Source organism: Curcuma longa, chromosome 2 (assembly GCF_044706935.1).
Source record: "Curcuma longa cultivar G26 ecotype Majalengka, Jawa Barat chromosome 2, ITB_CL_G26_1.1, whole genome shotgun sequence".
Taxonomy (NCBI): Eukaryota; Viridiplantae; Streptophyta; class Magnoliopsida; order Zingiberales; family Zingiberaceae; genus Curcuma; species Curcuma longa.
The window spans coordinates 14,315,969-14,324,937 of record NC_133862.1 but is presented as its reverse complement, the minus strand read 5'-3'; the positions used below and the strand labels follow the sequence as shown (position 1 = coordinate 14,324,937).

General features: G+C 41.2%; 1 pseudogene; it reads right to left on the bottom strand.

Moving 5' to 3' along the window:
* Positions 1-401: 401 nt before the first annotated feature.
* On the bottom strand, positions 402-1,618 carry LOC141822253 (uncharacterized; annotated as a pseudogene).
* Positions 1,619-8,969: the final 7,351 nt, after the last annotated feature.

Genomic DNA, 8,969 nt, shown 5'->3' with positions numbered 1-8,969 from the left:
TACCATCACAAAACACTGCGTACCACAAGCACTGAAGACAACAAGATTCACATGCCTACTGTTAGACAAATTCACAAGAGCATTCTCCGAACAATGACACTTTCTGTTTTGCAGATACATCAATAACTTCTTCGTTCAACATTCTCTCTGAAGTAGTGCATCTTAGTTTTCTATCTGCACAGGAAATCAATTTATATTAACACAAATCTGGGGAGGAAACTAAATGAACTTCAATCGCCAGAGCATTGATGAGCTGAAACCTGCTTCCATACTGCATGAATCTTGTTATCTTCACATCTCTAGTTGCAAGACACAATTAGAGTAGAACAAGCACACATACTATATTCTGTCATTGTCGAATTAGAACAAGTAGTCTACAACACATTGTATAGAAGAGAAAATGAAAGAGAAGAGTGTCGTTCTGGCAATCAATAGAATATATATTTTTCCAGATCCAATAGTTTGCTAGGTTTTGACTACATACAGACAGATGATTCCGGCATATACAGAACGATTCAATTCATTCACCCCTCACAAAAACAAGAAGCTATGGGAAAGATATTTGGTGTGGATCAAGCCCCAGGCTATCCACTGCATACCAACTAATTCGATAGTTACGATCACGATTACAGAGTAGCAACTGGTATAAACATCGGTAGTATAATCCATTGGTTGGAAAAAGGAACACTCGGGAATCTCATATAAACAACGGATGCTCTCCAATCCGTTCTTCAGCGAATTGTGTTTGCACATTAGGCGAGTCCCTCATCGCCATCATTCTTCTATGGAGAAAAGAGAATTCATCAGTCTTTTAAGCTTGAATTGGAGCTGGAACAGAGGGGGATGGGTTTGCTATAAACAAAGCAGACATATATAAGCAAGCCAAAGCCAAGCTACGTAGAACCATTACTGACGAGCGCCGACTGCGATGGTTTCAAATGGAGGTGTCTTGGTCTTCGAGTTGGTAACGTAGCTCGCCCGGTTGGCTCTGCGGAGAAGCACGAAGCGTAGGCGTTAGAGGAAATGACAAAATTGGATTTTTATAGCGGGGAAGAGGGGAAGAAAGACGGATGACCTGCGAGGAGTCAGGGGAGCAGTCGGGAGGGGACTCGAAGAGAGAGGGGGAAGCGCTTGTCGACGACGCCGACGTCGAAGTGGATGATGCCGGAGGTCTGGTTGTCGAGGCGGATGGCGAGGACAGGGAACCAGAGGAAGAGGTCCTGAGCGGCAACGCCGGTGAGGCCCGCGATCTGTCCGGCGGAGATGGTGCCGGCGACGCTAGCGTTGTACCGCATCTCGCTCTCGAAGTTGGCGATGCACGGAGTATCCAGACGCGCCTCAAAGCGGCCTTCGTCGTCCATGGCGAAGTCCCGCACGCCCTTGGGCAGGAGCCCGATGGGCAGCCCGTGGGAGCGCAGCGCCTCGTAGGCGCTGCTGGCTTCCGTCGCCGCCGCCGGCCAGGCGAGAGCGAGCAGCCACAAGAACAACAAGAGACGCATAATTACGCTGGTAGGGAAAAACAGGAGGACGAGGCCGGAGATCTGAGAAGGAACGGGGAGAATAATTGGAGGGTGGTGGAGACGAGAGCGAGGGGAGGGGAGGGGAGGAGCCCACGGGGGAGCGGGGAAGGGGGAGGAGTTGGGTTTGGTAGTGGGTAGCTCAGTTTTGTGTGTTGGTTTATGGGGGATGGATGGTGGGGCCGGGTATGAGGAGTTGTATGGATTGGTTGGAAAGAGGGAGGAGCAGAGCCGAACACGTGGGATGTTGCCATAGTAACCCACTGCGGACGCAATTAATATGCGGTATGCCCGAATCCGACCCCGTCTCTATATTTTTTTCTACTTCAATTTTAAAATACTCATCGGATGCACTACTTTGTTGGTAGAAAAAACTTTCTTATTGCACCGTATCCTTTCAACCAAGGCCTAAATTAATCTTGAGTCAATTACCTACCTAAATCGACTGAAGTCGTTGACCAGGAATGGGACAATTAATGCAGGATGAAAAGAATTAATAAAGCTTTTATTTCCTTTTCATTACCTCTCCTTTCCAAAGACTTCTAAAGTTTCACATCAAACCTATCAATTTCAATTTAGAATCCAAAAACAAGAATTTAAAACTATGGCGAACCACGCCAACTCAGGTCTCAGACAATGATATTGGAGCATAAAACACAATTTCCTACTGATCTTCCAATCTGATAAGCAAAACTAGGCCAGGAAAAAAATATAGTATAAAAGGAATTTGCTGATGATTGTTCACATGGTGTGGCATGTAGCAATTCTCGAGTACGCATCTTCACAGCTACAAATAACAACCATTTCAAGGTCTCTTCCTGACAGCGCCGTAGTTCCTGGCTGCCTGAAACATGAGCAGTAAGCATTAACCTTGTAAATGTGATTTTGCAAGTTTAGGCGAGAACATGAATCTACCAACTTATGCTGGTGATCCATTAGGCTCACTACTATCTGGTGATTTCCGCCCTCTCTTTGAAGATGATGTCGAACCTCTACCCCTTCCCCTAGGAGCTGCTCTTTTCCGACCTTTAGCTTTATTGGTTTCTTCAGGCTCCTTCAAACAAGCAAAGAAAAGAATAAAATCACAGTTAACAGCATACATTGATCTTTATGTTGGATATTTGTTCTGAGTGAGAATGGAGAAGGAAGAACTTACAGAACTCTCTGCAATTTCATTCATTTCATATCTTTCCGTTTCCTCACTTGAAGTGGAGTCTATTCCTTCATCCACTGCCACAGACGTGGCGATTGAAGCTGATGTTTAAGAACAGAATTAGAGGAAAGACAATAAGCACAAGAAAACAACCTAAATTTGTCAGTTGATGAATTGCCCAACTATGCACCAAATAGCTCATACAGCATTGCCACAGACAATGTGACATGCTTGCCTTGCATATCAAAGTAGTCAATTGCTCAGAAATAATGGGTTATGTATGATGCATGCATACACCTAGTAACATATTAACAAGTACTATAAAGCAGCATGTTACCCTCACATTACCCTTTGTTTTTCCCTGACAACAACCCTAACCTGAGTGAACTGAATGTAGGATCTTGAGTATTATACAGCCACAGCAGAAAAATTACTGAAGCCAAATAGTAGCACTCAAGATCTAACTTATAACAAACAGTTTCCCAACCATATATGTTACAACATCGTAATTTAAAAATATCACCTCTCAGAATTGCGGATTTTCATAGTTGCATCTAGAGTCATCTGCTTTAGGCTACTAGAACCCTTTCCCCTTCCTCTCCTTGTAGCCCCACTTCTTCCTTGGGAAGGAGACCTTGAAACGGAGAGAATCTGCCTTGTCTCCTCTTCATCGCTAAAAGAATTAGCACTACAAGGAATAGTTGCATTTTTCCTTCCAGTATCCTAGATGCATCTTCAATAAAAGTTAATTCATAAGAAACATTTTTTGCCACTTTGAATTTTTCCTGTCATTCAACCTGAAAGTTTTGTGAGTCTGTTGTCATTGTCATTTTGTCCTTGTGACGAAGTGACCTCTCTTTCACTCGTTCCTGTAGCGAAGATGCATGTTCACTAGGCAGTCACATCTATTGTATCGATGATCAAACATCTGATAAAACGAAAAACATGTCAGTAAAGACATGCCTGCATTCACATTCCCACTTTGACTATCAAGTCGCCGTCATCAACTTTTGATTTATCAGCTTCAGAAATCAGCTTGTTCTGTGGTATAAGACAGATTATTAAATTAAAATGTTGAACATGCTAATCAAAGTTTCAGCAGTCAAAGGCTAGAGAAATGGAAATTCTCTGTTCAGAAAATTATAGAGAGATTTCTTACCCTTGTTTCCGCGAGATTATTCTGCAAGCATGAGTAAAAGGCCAATTTGTCATCTTTGTTTACGAAGTCGTGCAATGCAATCTCTAAATCATTCACAAACATGCATTTTCCCATTTCCTCTCAGCTCTCTCACATCTTGTGTTGTCAAAGCCTAGGTAAATTTCAAAGGGTACCCATTGGCGACATATGCAACCATATGCTGTTGAAAAAATTTTATAAAAAAATAACAACAATTCCTACTTGGTTCATTTGAATATTTTTACACTGAACCAAATTTACTTAAACCCTAAGCTAAGCTGCCCTATTTACTAGCTTAGCACTAATAAATTTCCCCTAAAAACATTATTACAAGTCAAAAATTTAGACGTATCATTTTATATTTATCATCATCTTATTCTATATTTTTTTTATTAATAATGATTGCTACATTTCATATGTTTGCATCCTATGATTAGCATATATGTTTTTTTATATGGAAGTATGAATTGAATGTATTAATTAATATACTTTCTTGTATATAAGTTAGTCTTTTGTCGATATAAATACATTTAATTTAACATTGACTGCATATGTGATATGTAGTGGATCAAGCACCTGCACATATATTTTCTAAAACCTTCATTGTCAATAGAAAAGTTGAACCAAAAAGTAGAGATGAAATAGTAGCATGGCAAAATGGCCTCAATACCAAATAGAAACTGGAATGGAAATTGGGTTCTTGAATGTTATTAATATTGTTGCTCATTGCATAAATGTTTATCTTGGTAAATTCAAAGAAAAAATTTGACAACTTAAATACAATTAAAGACAGTGATAGTGGAAATTGACAAGAATGTTTATTATACCCATGTTGATGTGGAATACTATCAAGACAAGGTTATGCCCCAAGGCATAGCCGTGTGACAACACCCAGGCCAGCCAAGTCATGATCGTGCCCTTCCAAGCCATGGTCGTGTTTCCTGCAGTTCCATCAGCAGCAGTTGTGCTCATCAGATAAAGTTGTGCCGAACTTACCGAGTATCAGTTGCTCCAAGTCGTGCCTACAATGCACGACCATACCCTTCCTACAACATGAGATCAACCAGGGGTCGTGCCTACAAGGCACGACCGTGCCCACGAAAGACTTGAGCCAAAGTTCCAGGCCGTGCCTTGAGGCACGGCCGTATCGGGCGCGGGGCTATAAATACACCCTTTTGAAACCCTACAAAGGGGGGGGGGGGGCCGACAGAGGTGAATGGAGCACGCCGTAGCCACGATTCGGAGCAGATTTCAGCGTCTCATCCTTTCTTTCAGGGCTACTCCGCTATTTTCATCCACCATCGACGAGGAGATTACGATTCGAAGAAGATCCAAGCACATAGATAAGTCTTTTTCCTTTTCTCTTTTGGATTGAGGGCTAAAAATCTATTCCTATTCTTCTTCGAGGGTATTCCCTTCGTCATGAAGTAAATCCCCTAAATTTTAGGACGTAGGATGAATTGAGATATATTGGATGATTTATATTTAATGGATGCGGTCTTTGTCATTCTCTATGATATGTTTATGCTTTGTTATATGAATTATGTCATGTGTGTATTTGGTGATATGTTTATGAGGACTTAAATTCATGTGAATGGGAGTGAATTATGATTTATAGGAAATCGTAGGATCGTATGACCAGGTGCCTTGTGACAGAAGGTAAACCTTAGAACCGGACTTTTCGAGGAGATCCTTAAATTGTAATAATCTCTTATGAGGGATAGCTAACAACTAATAATTACTATAAAGAAATCCTTAATAGGGTTACTCTGTGACAGAGAGTAAGAAGTATCATCTCCAACTAGTAGTCATAGCATTAGCGGATAATGATTGAATTCCAATGAAATTTGACGAGGTCAATTTGGTAGCTTGGTTAGAATCCCTGCATCGATATAAATATTAAGGAATGGTAAAGCATCCATGATACATCAACCATAATCCCAAGGAATTCAAAATCCTAGGATCGTTTCACACACCGATCTAATTAATATCTGTTCGATCAAAGTTTAGGCACTCTAGTTCTCCTTCTCTCTCTCCCATGCCTAAACAAAAGCATTCGTAAACTCTTTTTGTTCTAGTCTAGTGATAAATTTTACAATCCTTGTAGTTCGATATCTTTTATTACTTGACGACGACTGTATACTTACGGCCAGTACCAATGTACATGTCAAGAGAATGCTAATTGGATGGCTCAAAGATCAAGATTGAGCAAGACCCAAAAGCAAGTCAAGCTTGGGAACTCTGAAGGACTAGAGGCTTGTCGAGAAGAACTCAAGGATGAGCATTGTCAACATCAACAAGGTGAACATGTAAGATGAGTGACTATGAGAGTGTTATCCTGGATTTTTGGTCAATTTTTTCTACTTAGGCCTATACTTGACCAACATTTTCAATTAGAATTTGATTAATGAGCTCGAATTGAAGTCAAGTACATTCAATCAACTAAAGGTTGCTTTAGTCAACTAGATGGCCGATCATAGATTGTCTACTCACAAATAGAAACATTTTGTTCTAACATGTAATTAATTCAACTAAAGCTACCTTAGTCAACTGAAGTTGTCTAATTGAGTTGGGTTGACCAAAATGGTCAAAGTCAACTCAAGACTTATTCTTAACCGGATAAGGTTTGTGGTAACATGATTTGAGTTAATTATGATGAATGGAGCCGACTGAAGCTGAGTCATCATTGGCTAATCATAAGTCATGACTAAAGACAAAGTCATCAAGAGAAAGGGCCACAAACTATTTAGATAGGTAAACTGACAGAGACTAACATTAATTGCTAAAGATTTGAGTCAATTGAAGACCAAATAGTTGGACGAAAAAAGTGAGTGATTATCTAGTTGAGTCTATTGATGTCATTTAGAGTTGATTGATGATGATCTGAGTTGACAGGATGGACTTTAAGAAGTTCATGACAAATAAGCTTTCGAAATTGACATTTCTATCGACCAGTGGACAATTGAGTCGATTGAAGTCATGCAAATTGCAAATATAAATGGGGGAGCAAAGTAACGTCGAACATAAATAATCATATGCTCTAAACTTGCATTCTCTACTTCATTCTAAGAGCTCAAATGTGATATTAACGACCTCGAAAAAGATACTTTTAAGAGGGTTAAGGGGTTAAGGAGATACTTTTCTAGAAAAATTTACTTTTTTCTATTATTACTCTCTCTTATTCTTTAATTTTTTAATATTTATAAAAGAGAAAAATAAAAAAAATCTTATATGAGCTAGGAGGAGTCGTCGACCCGCATGACACCTTCAGAAGTGTCATTGAACCTGGCTAACGCTTTATCTCGATCAGAATACTGTGCCGATGTCGGTCTACTAGCAGAATGAAAAATTTCTTCAGTTTCAAACAAAACAGTTCGAGATTTCAATCCCTAATTATAGCACTACTAGAGTTTATAACATTGAAATACATTATTTTTTAAAATAACAATTTTAATCAAAACCCTTATATTAAATTAAAAACGAATTCCCACTTTTCTCTCCTCTTGTTCTCTCAATTCTTTTTGTTGTCTCGTGATTTGGCCGGTCGGTGATCATTGATGATTGTCTCCTCTAAGACTTCGACCAACACTCTCTCCTCCGACCTCATCTCCCACTCCGATAATAAACCTTACTTGTGCACATTGCTAATCCAAAGCTAGAGGTGCTACCACTCACCACTACTATTGTCTCTCACCGATCCACGTTTGATGTCACTTCCTAATAAGTTTTCAAGCATTTTATAACTTTCAATCCTCTCTTTTATGATCAACAGAAGGAATTGACTTAATTCCTTATGTGGCATTCAGTGTCAATACTAAGTATGCAAAAAATTAATAGCTGATATACGATTCCCACGTGATCAACAAAAGGAATCCTATCAACATGTGTTGTCGTCAACACAAATGTGCAGATGGGATATCGTTGTCCGCCCATTCTAAAATAGTAAAAACCTCTCATATTGGGCGACACAATAAAAACCATCCATATTAGGCGACACAGGTCAACATGAAATCCTTGATCTCTTCTTTATTGATGTTTCTGTTGAGATTCGTTTCTGGGTGTGCAGCCTCTTTAGCACCTCACTTGAGCGAGCTTGGGCGGAGACAAAGGTGAGGAGCTTCTGGATCCTGTGAGCACAAGAAACGTGAGTAGGAAGGCCAAGAGTTGCCCCGACGCGACCACTCCGATGCTTAAGTTAATTGATGGAGAGGATAGGAGAAGGGAGAGCGAAAAGAGGTGAGTTTATGAGATTGCATACCTCCTTCAGTACAGAATTAACCTTTTATATAAATCGAGGATGTTATGTCATGTCACAGATATGACTGAAGTCCAATCACCGTTATGAACGTGTCAGAGGGCAGGATATAGTCAGCGCATACGTCCCATCGCTGACTTATATTAAAGAGGGGGTCATGTCACACATGTGCATCGTCATGATGAGTTGTAGAAGTGGCAGGAGGACATTCACAACTACATGATGAGGAGTGGTCTTTGGGAAAGAAAGATAAGTCTGTATTGAGCCAGGACAGAATCGGGAGATTGGCATGTCCTACGTCCGAATGGGTCAATTCGGTTCGGGATCCGAACCATTTCGGGAGAAGATGTCCACTTGAAGCCGCGTCGTCCTGAAGGAGCCTGCTTCCTTATGGGTCCGGCTAGGTTCCCGCGCCGACTGGAGGGATTCGGTGAGTGTTTGAGAGGATGAGATTTAATCCGACTTCGAATGAGGGTGGGGAGTTGGATCGGTTGACTCGAGAGTGGAGAGCCTTAGGGAGAGGACTTGAAGCCGCGGCAGGGGCTTTCCATCAGATCCGATTTCCCCGACTTGACTTGTAAGACTTGACTCGGGACCGTAGAGCCGGGGATTCAGTTCAATCCGTGCCATGAGATGCTCTGAACCCGACTCGAGGATCCGGCTCGGCTCTGTAACGTTCTGGGCCAAACTGATAGGTTGCTTTCGGACTTGACTAACCGTGATTCGTTCCCTTATGCCCATAACACAAGCCTCCCTACTAGTCTAGTCGAAAGAGACGTGAGTTTGACTGACTAGACCAGTGCGTGGGTGGGCGTGAACCAAGCCGGAGCTGAGATCGTGCCTCGAGTGGTCGAGCCACCTTTGTCC